General features: G+C 41.3%; 1 protein-coding gene across 1 annotated transcript in view; it reads left to right on the forward strand.

The window, feature by feature from the left end:
- The window catches only part of pex14 (peroxisomal biogenesis factor 14), a 347,718-nt gene that overhangs the window by 281,883 nt on the left and 46,184 nt on the right, over nt 1–19,651 (forward strand). The window lies entirely within an intron of this gene.

Consider the following 19,651-nt stretch of genomic DNA (forward strand, 5'->3'; position numbering starts at 1 on the left):
AGTGTGTTGCGAATATCTTAATAGGACCCAATTATGTTCCATGTCCCTGTAACAATGTTTGTATTCATGATTTTTGTTTTGTCCTGTGACCTTGAAAGAGGCCATTTTAACCTATTTTAACAGGCATGTGCTCTCGTTATTTTTTCCTATTTTCTATTCTCCCCACATTTCCATCAGATTCTACCTACAAAACTACAAATCTTTGAGATGACTTGTGTTGTTACTGGTGCAGACAAATCACGGTTCATAGATTCATTCAGTGGCTGCTCTGTTAGGTACAGGAGTGGAACCCAATGTGGTCTTCTGCTGTAGCCCATCCATGGTGAGGTTTGACATGTGTGTTCAGACATGTTTTTCCAAATGTTACATTTGTAACATGTGTTTATTTAAGTTACTGTCACCTTCCTGGCAGGTTGAATCAGTCTGGCCATTCTCTTGACTCCTCATTAACAAGGCATCTTAGACTACAGAACTGCCACTCACTGGGTGTAATATTGTTTATCTCACCATTCTCTGTAAGCCCTAGAGAATGTTGTGCATGAAATTCCCAGGACATCGGCAATTTTTGAGATACTCAAACCACCCCATCTTGCACCAACAGCCAAAGATGTTTGCATTAATGAGCAGGTGTACCTAATAAAGTGGCCACTGAGTGTATGGTTTAACTTTGACTTTTAAGCACCTTTTCAGACACAAACTCTGAGTTTTGAGCATGGTGCAGAATCACAACAATGGGAAGTAGAATTGCTCTGGGTATGATTGTGAAAGAGCAGATGTGTTGGTTTATTGAGTTTGAATGTGATTAGATTGTCAGGATTAGGAAATTGCCAATTAGCCGAATGATTACCGGGTCAGCTTGGTGAAACAAAAGTTAAATCAACTCACTGACTTGCAAAGAGCATTTGTTTGATTATCCTTCCATTTTGGTTCCGTGTGGTAGTTCTCTAGTTTCCAGCATTATATGGCAATCACAGTTCCTTCTTTTGCTGAGAGTTTGACGTCTTTTTGTTGTACAAAAAAAATATGGTTGCTGAGGTTCTTTTCCACCAGAATGAGGTTTAATACCACTGGCATATGTCATGAAATTTATTAACTTAGCAGCAGCAGTACTCTGCAATACTTTATACTTTATACTTTATTGTCGCCAAACAATTGATACTAGAGCGTACAATCATCACAGCGATATTTGATTCTGTGCTTCATGCTCCTGGAGTACAAATCGATAGTAAATATTAACAATTTAAATTATAAATCATAAACAGAAAATTGAAAAGGGAAAGTAAGGTAGTGCAAAAAAACCGAAAGGCAGGTCCGGATATTTGGAGGGTACGGCCCAGATCCGGGTCAGGATCCGTTCAGCAGTCTTATCACAGTTGGAAAGAAGCTGTTCCCAAATCTGGCCGTACGAGCCTTCAAGCTCCTGAGCCTTCTCCTGGAGGGAAGAGGGGCGAAAAGTGTGTTGGCTGGGCACATGATAAATATAGAAAAAAAACTGAATTACTGTAAATATATGAATATTATGTGTGTGTGTATATATAATATAATATATGTGTGTGTGTGTGTGTGTGTATATATATATATATATATATATATATATATATATAAATAAATAAAAATAAATAGTTAAGTAAGTAGTGCAAAAACAGAAATAAAACAAAATAGTGATGTAGTGTTCACGGGTTTAGTGTCCATTTAGAAATCAGATGGCAGAGGGAAAGAAGCTGTTCCTGAATTGCTGAGTGTGTGCCTTCTGGCTTCTGTACCTCCTTCCTGATGGTAACAGTAAGAAGAGGGCATGTCCTGGGTGATGGACGTCACCTTCTAGAGGCACTGCTGCTTGAAGATATCTTGGATACTACGTAGGCTGGTACCCATGATTGAGCTGACTAATTTTACAACCTTATGTAGCTTCTTTCAATCCTGCGCAGTAACCTGCCCCCCCCCCCCAGCAGACAGTGATGCAGCCAGTCAGGATGCTCTCCACAGTACATCTGTAGAAACTTTCAAGTGTTTTAGGTGACATACCAAATTTTCTCAAAGTCCTAATGAAATATAGCCATTGTCTTGTCTGGATTTTTGAAAGCAAGTGCGCTATAAAAGCTCCCAAGTGGTCATCTCAAGGCTGAGCAGTTTGAACGTGCTTTGTGAATATTTTAAATCATACTCTTTCTTTCCTTTTGCTTAAGCAACTGCAAATAAAAAGAAACATCGGCTTTAGGATTGTAGGGAGACACTTAATGAAGTTAGATTTGTCGCTGCCAACAGTCATTTAACAGCAATTCTAAAATGAATGTACCTAAATTACCCATTATACATCAAGGAAGCAAGATAACTGCTGTAATCAAGGATTTTTTTTCTGGTTCCAGGAGAATTGTCTTTGAAATCTTAGCTTCTGACATGTTTTTGTCCATCTCTATGGTTCTAATGAGAAATAGCCATTGAAGAAAAATCTGGTGGAAGTTAATTGCTTTAACCTCTGTGCTGCATCTTTCTTGCTGAAGTGTGTACCGAGGGCACCTCCAGCTCGATAACACTTTGCCCAAGTGGCTACTCTTTACCTAAGGGCCTCAGTAATAATTATTAGCAGGCCACTTGACCTCACAAGGCAGACTGCCTGTGCCTCATGCAGTTTTCATCGTAGCAGTCAAATGTGGAACCAGTCAATAAACATTACCAGAAATGAGAACCATGGCTAATTTTTAACTTCCTTTTTTGCCTCAAAAATTGTGGAGGGCATTTATAGCTACATCACCATCTGGGTACCATTTATAAACTCAAAAGTTAAATAAATGATGCCTGCACTGTAAGAGTTACCAGGCTCCTTGAGGGCTTTTTATCTTTGTAGTTTTTGTGTTTTTGAGATGATCTAATGGGTTTGATCAAAAACACAGTATGTTGTCCAGTGATCTTTCCTACATTCCTTGTGAAACCAAGAGGCTGAAGATTATTCTCAGGAAATGTTGGTGGAAAGAATTGACTATATCAAATGTTTACATCTAGGAAAATGCTAACAAGATGTTGAATTAAATTATCATCTTGCTTCACTACAAACAGAATGATAAGCTAAGATGTGTTTTATCTGTAGAATTGGATTGGCACTTAAGGGTGTCCTGAGGATAATGGAAACCGCGGATTGATTACCAGTCCCTGTACTGGTAGGAGAGCGAGTCATCAGCATACAAAGATGATGCTGTTTGTGACTTGGATTTGCTATTTGCAGACACAGGAAGTACATAAGTGATAAACATGAGAAATTCTGCAGGTGGATGCTGGAAAGCCAGAAATACACACACAGAATGCTGGAGGAACTCAGCAGGTCAGGCAGCATCTATGGAAATGGATAAATAGTTAACATTTTGGGCGGAGACCCTTCTTCAGGACTGGAAAGGAAGGGGAAAGACCACAGAATAAAAAAAGGTGTGTGGGGTGAGGCAAGAGGATAACTAGAAGGTGAAAGGTGAAGCCAGGAGGGTAAGAAAGATAAAGAGCTGTAGCAGAAAGAATCTGATAGGATCATAGGAAAAAGGGAAGGTGGAGGGGACCCAGGGGGAGGAGAGGGGGAGGAGAGAAAGAGGTAAGAGGTCAGAGTGGGGAATAGAAAGGGAGGGGGACGTGAATTATTTTTCACCAGAAGGAGATATTGATATTCATGCCATCAAGTTGGAGGGTACCCAGACGGAATATGAGGTGTTGCTCCTCCACCTTGAGGGTGGCCTCGTCTTGGGCCAAAAGGAATGTCAGAACAGGAATGAGAATCGGAATTAAAATGTTTGGCCTTCAGGAAGTTTTGCTTTTGGGGGATGAAGCGGAGGTGCTCGATGAAGAGGTTCCCCAATTTACGATGGGTCTCTTCAGGAGCAGCAGACAGAATGGATGACCCCAGCAGGTTTGCAAGTTAAGTGTTGCCTCACCTGGAAGGTCTGTTTTGGGGCCCTGAATGGAGGTGAGGGAGGAGATGAATGGGCAGATGTGGCACTTTAGCCACTTGCAGAGATAATGCCGGGAAGGAGATTCGTAGGGAGAGATGAATTGACAAGGGAATCATGGAGGGAACGATCCCTGCAGAAAGCAGAGGAGGAGGGGGAGATGAAGATAGATTTGGTGGTAGGATCCTTTTGGAGATGGTGGAGGTCATGGGGAGTGTTGCAGAGGCTCATGGGGTGGTAGGTAGGGACAAGAGGAACTCTATCACTGTTAAGGCAGTGGGAAGATGAGGTGAGCCTGGTTGTTCGGAAAATGGAGGAGATCAGGGTGAGGATTAGCATCAATGGTGGAGGAAGGGAAACCCCGTTCTTTGAAGAAGGAGGACATCGCTGACATCCTGGAAAGGAAAACCTTATCTTGGGAACAGATATGGCGCAGACAAAGCAGCTAAGAAAAAGGAATAGCATATTTACAGGAAACATGATGGGAAGAGGTATAGTCAAGGTACCGTGGGAATCAGTAAGTTTATAAAAGATGTCGGTCGACAGTACGATCGAGAATGAGGATGGAGGTGTCCGAAATGGACAGAAGTGAATTTAAGGGCAGGGTGGAAGTTGAAGTTGATGAAATCGACGAGTTCAGCATGGGTGCATGGAGCAGCACCAATGCAGTCGTCAATGTACCAGATGAGGAGTTGGTGAGCATTACCAGGGAAGGCTTGGAACATGGCTGATTTATTTTCATAAGTGAGGTCTGTCTGTGGTAATAAATTTAACTGACCAGAAAACTATATATTTATTCTTATATTTCTTTTGCCTTTTGATTTTGCTTTGTAATTAACATTTTCTTATAAGAAGCTTTACAGTTTGCTTTTCGTAAGTACAGTAATAAGTACACAGTGATACATTATGAACACAAGGAAGTCGGCAGATGCTGGAAATCCATGGCAATGCACACATAATGCTGGAGGAACTCAGCGGGTCAGGTCAGATCATGACCATTAATGGGAAAGAATAAATAGTCAGCATTTCAGACCGAGACCCTTCTTCAGGACTCAAAAGGAAGGGGAAGAAGAAGTCAGAATAAGGAGGTGTGGGGTGTAGATGAAGAGGCTACCTAGAAAGTGATAGGGGAAAGGTCAAGGGGTGGAGAAGAAGGAATCTGATAGGAGAGAAGAGTGGATCGTAGGAGAAAGGGAAGGAGGAGCGGACCCGGGGAAGAAATAGGCAGGTGAGAAAAAGTACAAAGTCTGAGTGGGGAATAAAGGAAGGCTTGGGGGTTGGGGGGGGGGGGGAGGAGTTTGTTTACCAGACAGATAAATTGATATTCATGCCATCAGATTGGAGGGTACCCAGACGGAATATAAGGTGTTGCTCCTCCACCCTGAGGGTAGCTTCATTATGGCATATTGTATCATTTTGATACATTATTCTTATGATCTTATGTCTTATTATTCCATGCATGCAACATTGGGTCTGCGCTGATATCACCTGGTGAATGTTATTGACAAATACAGACAGGAAAAATGTATGCAGCGCTGTAGAGTAGTGGTTAATGTAATGCTATTTCAGCCCCAGTGATCACCAGTTGGGGTTCAATTCCTGCCACTGCCTGTAAAGAGTTTGTATGTTGCCCCTGTGACTGCGTGGGTTTCCTCCAGATGCTCCAGTTTCAAAGTTCAAAGTAAATTTATTATCAAAATATGTATGCATCACCATATATTACCTTGAGATTTATTTTCTTGCAATTCCTCCCACGTTCCAAAGGTGCATGGCTAAAGTTAAGGTGAGTGAGTTGTGAGCATGTTGGCGCGGGAACTGTAGCAACATTTGCTGGCTGCCCACTGCAATCTTCACTGGTTTGATTTGATGCAAACAATGCATTTCACTGTACTGCATACTTTGATGTACCTGTGATAAATAAAACTAATCTTTATCTTCTTTAAATATGAATGAAGATCATTCAATTCATGTTGGTTCATATGGCAAGAAACATCTTAAAATTGTTATTTGGGTTTATTTTTAAGTGGTTGCAGGTTTTTTCTCTCTTCTGCTCTGCCTAAACATTTATTCCACATGTAGACCAGTGTGTACCAAGGAGAATTTCCAGCTGTAAGATCTAAAAGGAGTGCGCTTTAAGATAAGGTTAAGATAAACTTTATTTGTTATATGTACATTGAAACATAACAGTGAAATTCGTTGTTTGTAATTGGTAGATTCAGTTCTATTCCTGTAGTTTGATGGTTAGGATTTCCTTGTTGGTGTCAAAGAGCTGAAAGACACCAGCATACCATACACAAAATGCTGGAGGAACTCTTCAGGTCAGGCAGCATCTTTGGAGAAGAATAAATAGCCAATGTTTCAGGCCAAGACCCTTCTTCAGGACTGGAAAGAAAGGGGGCTGACACCAGAATAAAAAGGTGGGGGAGAGGAAGAAGGATAGCTAGAGGGTGATAGGTGAAGCCGGGTGGTTGGGAAAGGTAAAGGGCTGGAGAGGAAGGAATCTGATAGGAGAATCACAATCAGGTTTATTATCACCGGCATGTGTTGTGAAATTTGTTAACTTAGCAGCAGCAGTTCAATGCAATACATAATATAGAAGAAAAAAAGAATAATAAATAAATCAATCAATTACAGTATACATATATTGAATAGATTAAAAGTCATGCAAAAACAGAAATAATACATATTAAAAAAGTGAGGTAGTGTTCAAGAGTTCAATATCCATTTAGGAATCGGATGTCAGAGGAAAGAAGCTGTTCCTGAATCGATAAGTGTGTGCCTTCAGGCTTCTGTACCTCCTACCTGATGGTAACGGTGAGAAAAGGGCATGCCCTGGGTGCTGGAGGTCCTTAATAATGGAACCTGCCTTTCTGAGACACTGCTCCTTGAAGTTGTCCTGGGTACTTTGTAGGCTAGTGCCCAAGAAGGAGCTGACTAAATTTACAACCCTCTGCAGCTACTTTCAGTCTTGTGCAGTAGCCCCCCCCCCCCCCATACCACTCAGTGATATAGCCTGTCAGAATGCTCTCCATGGTACATCTATAAAAGTTTTTGAGTGTATTTTTTGACATATCAAATCTCTTCAAACTCCTAATGAAGTATAGTCACTGTCTTGCTTTCTTTATAACTATATTGATATGTTGGGACCAGGTTAGGTCCTCAGAGAGCTTGACACCCAGGAACTTGAAACTGTTCACTCTCTCTACTTCTGATCCCTCTATGAAGATTGGTATGTGTTCCTTCATCTTACCCTTCCTGATGTCTACAATCATCTCTTTCATCTTACTGACGTTGAGTGCCAGGTTATTGCTGCAACACTACTCCACTAGTTGGCATATCTCACTCCTGTACGCCCTCTCGTCACCACCTGAGATTCTACCAAGAATGGTTATATGATCAGCAAATTTATAGATGGTATTTGAGCTATGCCCAGCCACACAGTCACAGAGTAGAGCAATGGGCTAAGCACACACCCCTAAGGTGCACTAGTGTTGATCGTCAGTGAGGAGGAGATGTTATCACCAATCCACACAGGTTTGTGATCTTCCGGTTAAGAAGTAGAGGATCCAATTGCAGAGGGAGGTACAGGGGCCCAGGTTCTGTAACTTCTCGATCAGGATTATGGGAATGATGGTATTAAATGCTGAGCTATAGTCGATGAACAGCATTCTGACGTAGGTGTTTGTATTGTTCAGGAGGTCTAAAGCTGTGTGAAGAGCCATTGAGATTGCATCTGCCGTTGTTCTTGTGTGGTGATAGGAAAATTGCAATGGGTCCAGGTCCTTACTGAGGCAGGAGTTCAGTCTAGTCATGACCAATCTCTCAAAGCGTTTCATCACTGTTGATGTGAGTGCTACTGGGCGATAGTCATTAAGGCAGCTCACATTATTCTTCTTAGGCACTGGTATAACTGTTGCCTTTTTGAAGCAAGTGGGAACTTCCGCCTGCAGCAGTGAGAGGTTGAAAATATTCTTGAATACTCCCACCAGTTGGTTGGCACAGGTTTTCAGAGCCTTGCCAGGCACTCCATCGGAACCTTCTGCCTTGCGAAGGTTCACTCTCTTTAAAGACAGCCTAACATCGGTCTCTGAGACAGAGATCACAGGGTCATCAGGTGCGGCAGGGATCTTCACAGCTGTAGTTGTATTCTTCCTTTCAAAGTGGGCATAGAAGGCGTTGGATTCATCTGGTAGCAAAGTATCACTGCCATTCATGCTATTGGGTTTTGCTTTGTAGAAAGTAATGCCTCTGCCAGAGTTGTCGTACATCCAATGTTGCCTCCGACCTCGTTCGAAATTGTCTCTAAACCCTTGGAATTGCCCTCCATAAATCATACCTGGTTTTCTTGTACAGGCCTGGGTTGCCAGACTCGAATGCCGCAGATCCAGCCTTCAGCAGACGACGTACCTCATGGTTCATCCATATTTCTTGGTTTGGGAATGTACAGTAAGTCTTTGTAGGCACACACTCATCCACACAGGTTTTACTGAAGTCGGTAACAACTGCAGCATACTCATCCAGGTTTGAAGATGAATATCCCTGAATACAATCCAGTCCACAGATTCAAAGCAGTCCTGTAAGCGCTCCTGTGCTTCCCTTGTCCATACCTTCTTGGTCCTCACTGCTGGTGCTTCAGTCTTCAATCTCTGCCCATACTCAGGGAGTAGAAGTATAGCCAAGTGATCAGACTTTCCGGAGTGAGGGCGTAGAATAGCGCAGTAGGCATTCTTGATGGTGGTGTAACAATGGTCCAGTATGTTGTTTCCTCTAGTATTACAAGTCATCTGTTGATCGTAACTGCTTAGTGATTTTTACAGACTGGCCTAGTTAAAATCCCCCAAAACAGTGGTGAAAGCATTAAGATGCACTGTTTGATGTATGTTGAGTCCATTGCTCAGATCATCTAAAGCCTGATTGATATTGGCCTGAGGTGCTACCAAAATGAACCTGGAAATCTCATACAGTAAGTAAAAGGATGGCACTTAACTGCTAGATATTCCAGGTCTGGTGAGCCGAATTGGGACAACACTGATATATATGTGCACCAAGAAGAGCTGATCATGAGGCATACTCCCCCACCTCTGCTTTTCCTGGCAGCGTATAGTAAAGCCATTGATCTGAATCACTGCATCCAGTACAGAAGGGGTTAACCAGGATTCCATGAAACAAAGGACACACACGGTCCTAATGCCCCTCTGATTCAGCACCCTAGCTCTGAGATCATCGATTTTATTCACCAGAGACTGCATGTTTGCCAGCAAGATAGTTGGTGCTGGGAGTTTAAAACTCCATTTCCTTAAATGCACTTGTATCCCTGATCTGCAGCCACACTTCCTGTGTGGAATCCTACGAGGTCCCCAGTCGGCATCATTTCCGTCAGTTTTAAGCAGCGATAGTTTGTTTAAACATATTAAGACATCTTCGTTGACTGTACTGACCTTGGAAGCATTTGTGCTTTTTAGCTGTATCAGGCTGAAACGAGAATGTTTAATCATATCCATTGAGAGATCTGCTGCTACATGAGTTGTCACTAGGCATCTCGGAGAGGAGACTAGCCTCCAACCTTATAGCATGAATACTGATTTCTCCTTCCGGTAAAAAAAAATTACCCCTTCCCTCTTCTATTCCCCACCCTGGCCTCTTCCCACTTCTCACTTGTCTATCTCCTCCCCTCGTGTCCCTCTTCCTTCCTTTTCTCATATAGTTCACTCCTCTCCTATTAGATTCCTTCTTCTCCAGCCCTTTACCTTTCCTACCCACTGGCTTCACCCATCACCTTCTAGCTATCCTCCTTGCCATCCTTCCACCTTTTTTTTCTGGCATCTTTCTCCTTTCCCAGTCCTGAAGAAAGGTCTCAGCCTGAAACGTCAACTGTTCATTTCCATAGGTGCTGTGTGACTTGAGTTCCTCCAGCACTTTTTGTATGCAAAATCTCGTGTTAAAGACACCAGCATACAAAGCTTCCGGACACTGTGATATGGATTCCCCATTTCTAGTGTTATCAAGAAACAATAAAGGCTTGAACCCTGGCTGGGTAACCACTCAGCTTGCAAACCAGCAAATAAAAAAAGCTTTTTAAACTTCTTGCAGGAAGTGAATCAAGCAGAACGCTATATACATAGATTCAGTCCGAATTGGAAATATCATAAATTTCAAAAAAAGAAATAAAATCCATAGAATTTTAAAGCCACTGTTTTGAAGAAAGTATTTTTCATCCATATAAAATTAGTTTCTCAGTCCCAGAGATGTTCTCTTATTTCCATATAGTGTGGAAGAAGGCCTTTCGGCCCAAAGAGTCTGAGCCAGTTCAGCACTAATTATTCATCAGCAGGCTATTAAAAACTCACTTTTCATCTCAATTAACAAGCAGAAACAGAATTAAATTTATTATCACTGACATCTGTCATGATATTTGTTACTTTGCAGCAGCAGTGTAATGCAAGTCGTAAGAAAGTGCTGTAAATTACAGTAAGAAGTATAAAGAAATAAACCAGTAGTGCAAAACGGGAAAAATAGTGAGGTCATGTTCATGGGTTGGTAGACATTTTAGAAATCTGATTTCAGAGAGGAAGAAGCTGTTCTTAGAACATTGAGAGTATCTTCAGGCTCCTGCACCTCTTCCCTGATGGTAGTAATGAGAAGTGGGCTACAGCCCTCTGCAGCTTTTTCCAATCCTGTGCTTTGGCATCTCCATACCAGATAGTGATGCAACTAGTCAGAGTGGGCAGTACGTCTGTAGAAATTTGTGTGTTTTTGATGACGTACCAAATCTCCGCATTCTCCTAATGAAATATAGCTGCTGTCATGCCTTCTTTGTAACTGCATCGATATGTTGCACCCAGGTTAGATCTTCAGAGATGTTGGCAGCCAGGAATTTGAAACTGCTCTCACCCTTTCTATTGCTGACCCCTCATTGAGAACTGTTGTGTATTCTTCTGACTTCCCCTTCCTGAAGTTCACAATAAATTTCTTGGTCTTACTGATGTTAATGTTGTGACATCACTCCACCAGCTGATCTAGCTCACTTCTATATGCCTTCTTATCATTGTCTGAAATTTTGCCAATGACATTTGTGTCATTGTCAAATTTTTGGTATTTTTCTTACAGTGGAAATAGTGTCTGCAGAGTTGAAGTTCATGTGATATCAGTGATTTCTGTATTGATTGCTTAACAATACAAAGACTCAGCCTGCAGAGATGTGAAGAATTGTTCACAAGCTCTTAAATTTTCTCGCTTAAGTGCATGCATGTGTGGACACCAGAAGTCACAATCTGATTTGCAAAGCACTGACATTAAACAGTGCTACAGCCACATATTATATGACAAATATTTTGTGGGTCACTTTTTCTAACCCTTTACCAATTCCATTTTCCTGCATAAAATCTCTTCTCAGATACTTCCTTTTAAAACCCATGCAGTCACGAGGAGAACGTACAAACTCCTTGCAGACAGCAGCTTTCTGTTCATTCGTTAAGCATCCCTTCTATTACTGACCAACTAGAATTGCAGACTCTACTGGTCAAGATACTGTTGATCATTTTGAATTTTACTCTTACTGTTATAAAAGCTGCACACCTCTCATTGAATTGCTTGGGGCCAGAAGTGTTTTGGATTTTGGAATATTTGCATCTATAAAATGAGATAGCTTGGGGATGGCTCCCGAGTCTAAACACGAAATCTATTTATGTTACACATGTAGCTTATACCCTGAAGGTAGTTTTATCTAATATTTTTAATAAATTTGTGCGCAAAACAATAATGTTTACATTGAACCATCAGAAAGGTAAACTCTCACTATCTTGGGTGTTCAGGTGGACAGTCAGTGGTTGTTTGGCATTCTGACTCTGAATTTATGTGCTACGGATAAGTAGTCTTTGCCTTACCCTTGTTCACCACACATGTATACTTAACAGTAAAAATTATGACATACCATTCATATAATGAAAATATAATGTGTGGGGGGTAACAAAAGTAGTATGGTGGGACATTCTCATTGTGAGATATCAGCCACATTCTGTGGATAGAAAAGGCTAGTCTAAAATGCTGGATACTTTCAGCATTCTGAAAATTAATTCCCCAACTTTTATTTCTTAAACCTCACCTAAAAATCTGGCCAAAATCAATGTACCCAGAGCCTTGTCAAAGCAGTCTTGTTATCTGAGAAGTGATCTGTTGTGGTATTGAGGTTAGTGCTTCCTTGTACTTGAGGGAAAGAAATATCACACTCCCCCACATCCCCACATCCACAACCACCACTACTTTAATCATTTCCCGTCAGTCACCTAATGTAGAGACTCTCCTGTAATTGGTGTCACTTTTTGGACATACAATCAGTCTATGTATATAATCTATCTATGTACTGCATTTATATTTATTGTGTTTTTTTTATTATTATTATTATTATGTTCTTTATCTTATTGTATGTGTTTTTTTGTACTGCATTGGAGCCAGAGTAACAATTACTTCGTTCTCCTTTACAATTCTGTACTGAAAATGTCATTAAACCGTCTTGAATCTACAAAGCAGCTATTTCACCCGTTGGGAAGAGTTTAACAGGTTTCATAAATGTAATTTTATTTTCCTACTAAATAAATGCAAGAGCTTGTGGTTCCCTTTAAACAAGCATGCACAGCGACAGTAAATGACGATCACCTTCGTGAAACTGATCCTTGGGAGTTTTTCCTCAACGAGATAGCTTGCTATTGGAGTGAGACATAGATATTGTTATTTTTGTTACTTCAGTCTTACTCAATCTGCCATGCAAAATAAAAGTGACAAGAGAGAACTAGTTTGTTCTAAGGATCGGGTAACAGCTCTCTGAATTAATGTTTGACTGAAAAAAGATAATCATGTTGAGTTTCCGCAGATTGTTAGTCAATGCTCCAAACAATGTAACTTCAATAAAAAGAATGCTGATACAGGTTCAAGTCATGTGAGTGAACAATTGAGTTAACCTTGGTTAACGATTGAAGGAAATACTGTTTACTTGTAGTATTCCATCCCAGCAGAAGGTTTTTTTCCGAAGAACTGAAACGTTTTTTCTCATTGCTTTTTAGGATTAAAAAAGCTGGTGATGGATCAATTTCACAGTGAAAATTTCAAGCTGTAATGTTTTATGAATGTCAAAATAACAGCTTACATTGGTACTACTTCTCAGGACTATGCTTCCTTAGATCTAATTTATACTTACTTCAATTGGGATAGTCTAGAAAGAATATTTCATTATATATTGATGTTATTTTCATAGGGATATTGAATAGAGTAATACCCTTTCCCGTAACAGTTATTTCATTCAGATAAATATGGTTGATTTATGCACTATTTGGATTAATTTGTTAAAAAAAAACAAAAGTAGTAACTTGTTGAAGAGGCAGTGGAAGTGTCATTACTCCATTAAGACACAGGAGCAGAATTAAGCCATTTAGTCCATCAAGTCTTATCCCTTTCAATCTCGTTCGGCCTTCTCATAACCCTTGATGCCCTGACTAATCATGAGCCTATCAACTTCCACTTTAAATATAACCAATAACTTAGCCTCCACTGCCACCTTTGGCAATAAATTCAACAGATTCACCATTCTCTGATTAAAGAATTTCCTCCTCGTCTCTGTTTTAAAGGGACATCTGTCTATACTGAGGCTGTGCCCTCTGGTCCTAGACTCCTCCATTATAGCAAACATCCTCTCCACATCCATTCTATATTTGATAGTTTTCAATGAGATAAAACCCCTCCCCCATTCCAGAACCATCAAACGCTCTTCGTATATTAACCCATTCTTTCCTGGGATCATTCTTGTGAACCTTTTCTGGACCCTCTTCAATGCCAGCACATCCTGTGGGCCTAAAGTTGCAACCTGCAGTTCCAAGTGCAGTCTGACCAATGCCTTATAAAGTCTCGGCATTAAATCCTTGCTTTTGTATTCTAGGCCTCTTGAAATGAATGCACTATGAATGCCCCGCTGCAGCTGGGTTCATGTAAAATCCCCTGCCTGCACCACAACCCTCTGTTGTCATAGTACATTTTGACTGAGGTTTCTAAATTAATAAATGTGGGGTTTTTGTTCTGCTGTTTGACTGTACATAAGTAGCATGTGAGGTCTTATTTAGAAGAATCACAAAACTGACTGGGAATTTATGAAGTCAACGTCAGTGATGCAGGAAGAAATTAGCAAGTTCCTTTTACAGTATTTTACAGTACAAAGCATGGTTTTGGTGGGAGGGTGACTATTAAGTCATTTTGCAATTTCACTACAATTAAAGCACTTGATTTCAGACTTTAGATGAATGTGTTAAAATTAATGTTACTGATTGAGGTGCTTTTCCTGTTTTAATTTTCTTTAATTTTTTACATTTCTATATATAATTTTCTTCAAAATTACTGAGGTAATTTTATAGAAATAATTCCTAACTTGAATATTATAAAACATTCTTCTTATAAAAAAGAAGCTTGAAAAAAAAACTTTAAATTCCTAAAGCATGATAGTAACACTATTACAACGCCAGCAACTTGGGTACAATTCTCCCACTGTCTCTAAGGAGTTTGTAAATTCTCTTTGTGACTGCGTGGATTTCCTCTGTGTGTTCCTGTTTCCTCCCACATTCCAACAATGTAAAGTTAATTGGTCACGTGTGTGTAATTGGATGGGCCTGTTACCCTGCTACATCTCTAAATAAAAAAATAAATTACTTAGACAGCCACGCAGACAGACAGGGAATGGAGGTGGGGCCGGGAATATATCCCACAAGGAGACAGGTGAGATTTATTTAAATTGACATCAAGTGTAGCATGATGATTGTGGGCCAAATAGCCTGTTTCTGTGCTGCATAATTCTATATTCTATTAGACTTCATATTCTCAATAAAAATTGTTCACTGTTCCAGAATTCAAAGCTAGCCTTCGATTCTTCTTATTTCAAAATAATGAGGCTATTCAGCAAGTCAAAACCATACCGGCTTTGAGAATGAGCCCATTGATCCGATTCCCCTGCTTATTTTTGTACAGAAGGAAACCAGAGCACCTGGATGAAGCACATGGGACTAGTGGTGGTTGTCCATCATGTCCGACAGTGACAGGAGACCTGTGTGGGAGAGTTTTTAAAATGGGAAAAGCCGTTGCGCTGGGGCAGTTCCACTCTCTCTACCTTAGAAGTCTGGTTCCAGTGGTACAAACAAGTGTCACAAGCTCGGGTCTTCCTTGGTTGCGCCTTTATTTCCTGCAGAGCATGAAGAAAGCTCACCTCTGTCCCAGGATACTGACGGACTTTTACCGCTTTACCATTGAGAGCATACTCACCAACTGCATCTCAGTGTGGTATGGCAATTGTTCCATATCGGACCGCAAAGCACTCCAGCGTGTGGTGAAAACTGCCCAGCGGATTATCGGCACCCAATTGCCCATCATTGAGAACATCCACCATAAACGCTGCCTGGACAGGGCGAAAAGCATTATCAGGGATGCATCTCACCCTAACCACGGACTTTTTACTCTCCTCCCATCCGGTAGGCGCTACAGGAGCCTCCGCTCCCGCACCAGCAGGCACAGGAAGAGCTTCTTCCCTGAGGCTGTGACACTGCTGAACCTCTCATCACAGCGCTAAGCAGTATTCCATCTGTATTGTACTGTCTCAGTACTTTTATATTTGTCTACTGTAGCACTTTTTTACTTGCAGTTATTTTGTAAGTAACACTGTTCTTTGCATTTCTGGTCAGATGCTAAATGCATTTCATTGGCTTTGTATCTGTACTCGGCACAATGACAATAAAGTTGAATCTAATCTAATATCTTCTGTGTCTTGGTATGCCCTTCGCTCTCCACGGAGCGTTGCAGAACCGCCTTCCTGGCCGTTGGATCCCACTGTAGATCTCATCCACCCAGTCTGCTGGAGCTGGCTTTGCGTGCTAGAAGAGGCATGTCCACATCTCAATGGGGTATGAGGCTCGCCCGCTACCCTCACCTGGTTTAGCCTGCATGTCCAAGTGGGGTACCGGGGTGTGGCTGCAGTCACTTGCAAACAGCTACTTGGAGCCACCGGTGAGAGCTGAGTGTCTGGTGGGGAGCAAAGGTGAGTGAGCGGCCCCAGAATGGACATGACAAACCCCTTCACCAGAGGTGCTACCCCTGCGTGGATACCCCATATGGGATCAGAGGGAGGATATGCAAACTCAGTCTAGCTGGTACCAGGGGCCAGGATGGAACCCAGCTCACTGAGGCTGTGAGGCAGCAACACCGTTCTGCTAAAAACACTCTCTGCCCTGCCTTCAGCTTTCTCAGTGCAAAATCATAGGCTGAGATTGAGAATTTTCATTGAACTTGGAGGTCTGATGGGGTTTAAGATTTAAAAAAAAGCAACCAGGCTAAACCAATGGGAACCTGTTTATAAATTTCTGATCTGACCATCACTATAAATATAGCAGTATCGAAAATGCCATTAAAACTGTTTGAGGATGAAATGCTATTTTTTCATCAAGAACAGAGAGTACATATGACAATATTGAGCAAATTATCCTAACCTGCTTAATGCATTGACATGACCTGAACCCACTTACCCAGGAGTACATACCTGACCTCCCAAAATACCCTACACACTGTCCAGTTGCTCAGATATTCAGCCTCTTTTTAGCTGCCTCTGTGCATTCATCTCTTCCCCTTGTGTAACAAGCAAAGCTTCCCCTGCTGTGCACCTTGTCCTAATTTCTTCCCCAGCTCCCATTATGTCTTCTCCATGAAACCCACTTGCTGTATCTCTGAAGAAAAATTAATAAAATTTAAAAGGCATTTTGACAGGTATAAGAGCAGGCACGGAATTGTGGGATATAGACCATGTGCAGGCAGATGAGATAAGTGTAAATTGGTATCATGTTCAGCACATTCATTGTGGGCTGAAGGGCCTGTTCATATGCCGTACTCTCTATATTCTATTGGACTGTTATTCCATTAGATATAGAATAGAATATCACTTATTCCAATTCTTGCCCTGCTACTTTTTATGCTCATTCCTTTCCTAACCCAAGTATCCGCTGATATGGCTAGCACTTTACTCTGGTTCTTCGATTCATTTATTTCAAAGTTCAAAGGTTCATTTATTATCAAAGTATACAACTCTGAAATTCTTCTTTTCCAGGTAGCCATAAAAATAAAAAAGAAAGAAAGGCAACATGATTATCAATCCCCAAATCCCCCCTTCCTGCCCAAAAAAATGAACAAAACGGAACAGGCACAGTGACCCCCAAATACCCCTTCCTGACACAGAAAACAAGAAAGATTAGACGGAAAACACAGAATATAAAGAAACTATTAGACTGAGAAAAGGTCTATAGTCCAAGTCCACATCCAAAATGCGGAAAATCTGGGTAGCATTCTCCGGGCACAGTAGTAGGCTCTCCAGCGATCAAAAGGCAGGCAGCCAGTGCTCACCTTTCGCATTCACCTCGATGGTTCAATTTCCCTCGTCGCTTTAATCAGTGAAATGGAGTCAAACATTGGCTTGCCTCATCCCACAGCCTGCCCGTCATAAGGTTCATACACGCTGCCTCTGTCTCTTGGAATCCTCTCAGAGTATGCAGAGCGCTGAAGCACCCAAACGATCTCCAAACTCCCACATTTGCCTTGATGTTCCAGTCTCCCTTGCTGCTTTAATTGGTGAACAATGGAATCTACACTAACCTCCAAACTCTTTTCGTCTCTAAGTTGCAGCTTTCTGAATAGCTGTCTTTTCTGTATTTCCATGTTCATACCTTCCAGCCTCTGTTCGATCACTGAAATGTTCTTATCTACTGTAAGCAACCACTATGGGGCAGAAGATACAAAAACCTGCATGCATGTACTCCCAGGCTCAAGCACAGCTTATTCTCACTGTTATAAGACACTTGAACAGACCTTTTCTGTGAAAAGATGAACTCTTGAAGTCAAAATCTACCTTGTTATAATTTTGCACTTTCTCTGTCTCGGTTTTGCATTGTTATTCTTTTAGCTTATTCCACCTCAGTGGACTGTATATTGATCTGATCTGTATGAGCAATATGCAAGGCAAGTTTTTCGCTGTATCTCAGTACTTGTGACAGTAATGAACCAATTCCATTTCCAATTTTAATATCAATGAATAAGCTGTAGCCTCCCAACCTCTCCATGTAATTCAATCCCAGTGATACTACATATGACTGGGACCATGGTTAAGTACCTCCCTTTGTCCTCTTCTATTTGGAACCTCTAACAGAGCTGACCACATCCATTCTCTTCCAAGGTTTTTCCTCCATAGTCCAGCTGGATAGAACTGCCTTTTGCTTCATATATCCATGTGTAGCCAAAGAATCTTTGACAATGGCTTCTCAACCCAAGGACCTCTTATTTGTGATTTACACGCAGCCCTTGGTGGTAACGTTAGGAAACACAATGTCTCGTCCACAGATGTACCAATGATGCTGAGCTCTATGTCGCCTCTCTTTTCTGTCCCTGCCTCATCAGACTGACACCCAGCCCTGGAGAAACATAAATTTCTTTCATCTACCTACAGGGAAGACTAAAGCTCTTGTTTTTGCTCGCAGACTCCAATCCTCTCTGATCACAGTAATAGGCAGAATCAAAATTAATTTTGATATTATATTTGACCTTGAGTTGAGCTTCCAGTGGCACCAATAAATACCCCAGCTTCTAACTTCACTCCTGCCTTAGCTTATCATCTGGTGAAACCCGCCTGTACTTTTGTTGCCTTCTCTTATGGTTGGTCTTCCATTTTCCAGCCTCAGTAAACCTGAATACAGGTTTCCCCCGCTACCCGAAGGTAGAGCGTTCCTATGAAACAGTTCGTAAGCCGGAATGTCGTAAAATGAATAAACATTTACCATTTATTAATATGGGAAAAATTTTTGAGCGTACCCAGACCCAAAAAATAACCTACAAAATCATGCCGAATAACACATAAAACCTAAAATAACAGTAACATATAGTAAAAGCAGGAATGATGTGATAAATACACAGCCTATATAAAGTAGAAATACTTTTCTGCAGCACTGTCTAGCGCAGTGAAAATCTTGCAGAAGCGCTCTCGGCAGAAACAAGGCACAAGCGCTCTCGGCAGAAACACTCTCACCAGTAACCTTTAAGCTATGAAGCCGCCAAATCATACCAAATAACACATAAAAATACACAGCCTATATAAAATAGAAATGATGTATGCACAAGTGTAGTTTCACTTACCAGAATCGAGAAGACTCCAATAAATTGCAGTTTCGTCACAGTTAAACACTTGCTAATACGACTATCCACCTGACACAATCGGCAATCGCCTCTGATCTGGGCCGACATTTACGCGCTGGGCAGCACCCAATTAATTAGCTTGTTTATTTCGGCTTTTTCTTAATGATGTGCTGGGTGCATCCGACTACTGCTGCACCACTGCATTCTTCGTGGCAATGTATCGGTCTGCGGCCCAGAGGTTGGGGACCACTGCTTAAACTATGAAGCTGCCCTCGCCTCAGAAACCGATCAAACCACCCATGACTACCTTTAAATTCCACTTTCACACTTTCATCACCATCTTCCAGTGCGTTCTGTTTCAGCTTATAAAAAGACTGACTGATTTCTCCTTAAGTATAAGAAAACATAACGGAACACCACGCTTTGTACACCCATCAATCCACTCAAGCAATAGACTTTCCATTTTATCCATAATTGGATGCCGACTAAGAGAGACCACTTTGCTACAAGCAGAACCAACAGTAACATCGGCA

Source organism: Mobula birostris, chromosome 27 (assembly GCF_030028105.1).
Source record: "Mobula birostris isolate sMobBir1 chromosome 27, sMobBir1.hap1, whole genome shotgun sequence".
Classification (NCBI taxonomy): domain Eukaryota; kingdom Metazoa; phylum Chordata; class Chondrichthyes; order Myliobatiformes; family Myliobatidae; genus Mobula; species Mobula birostris.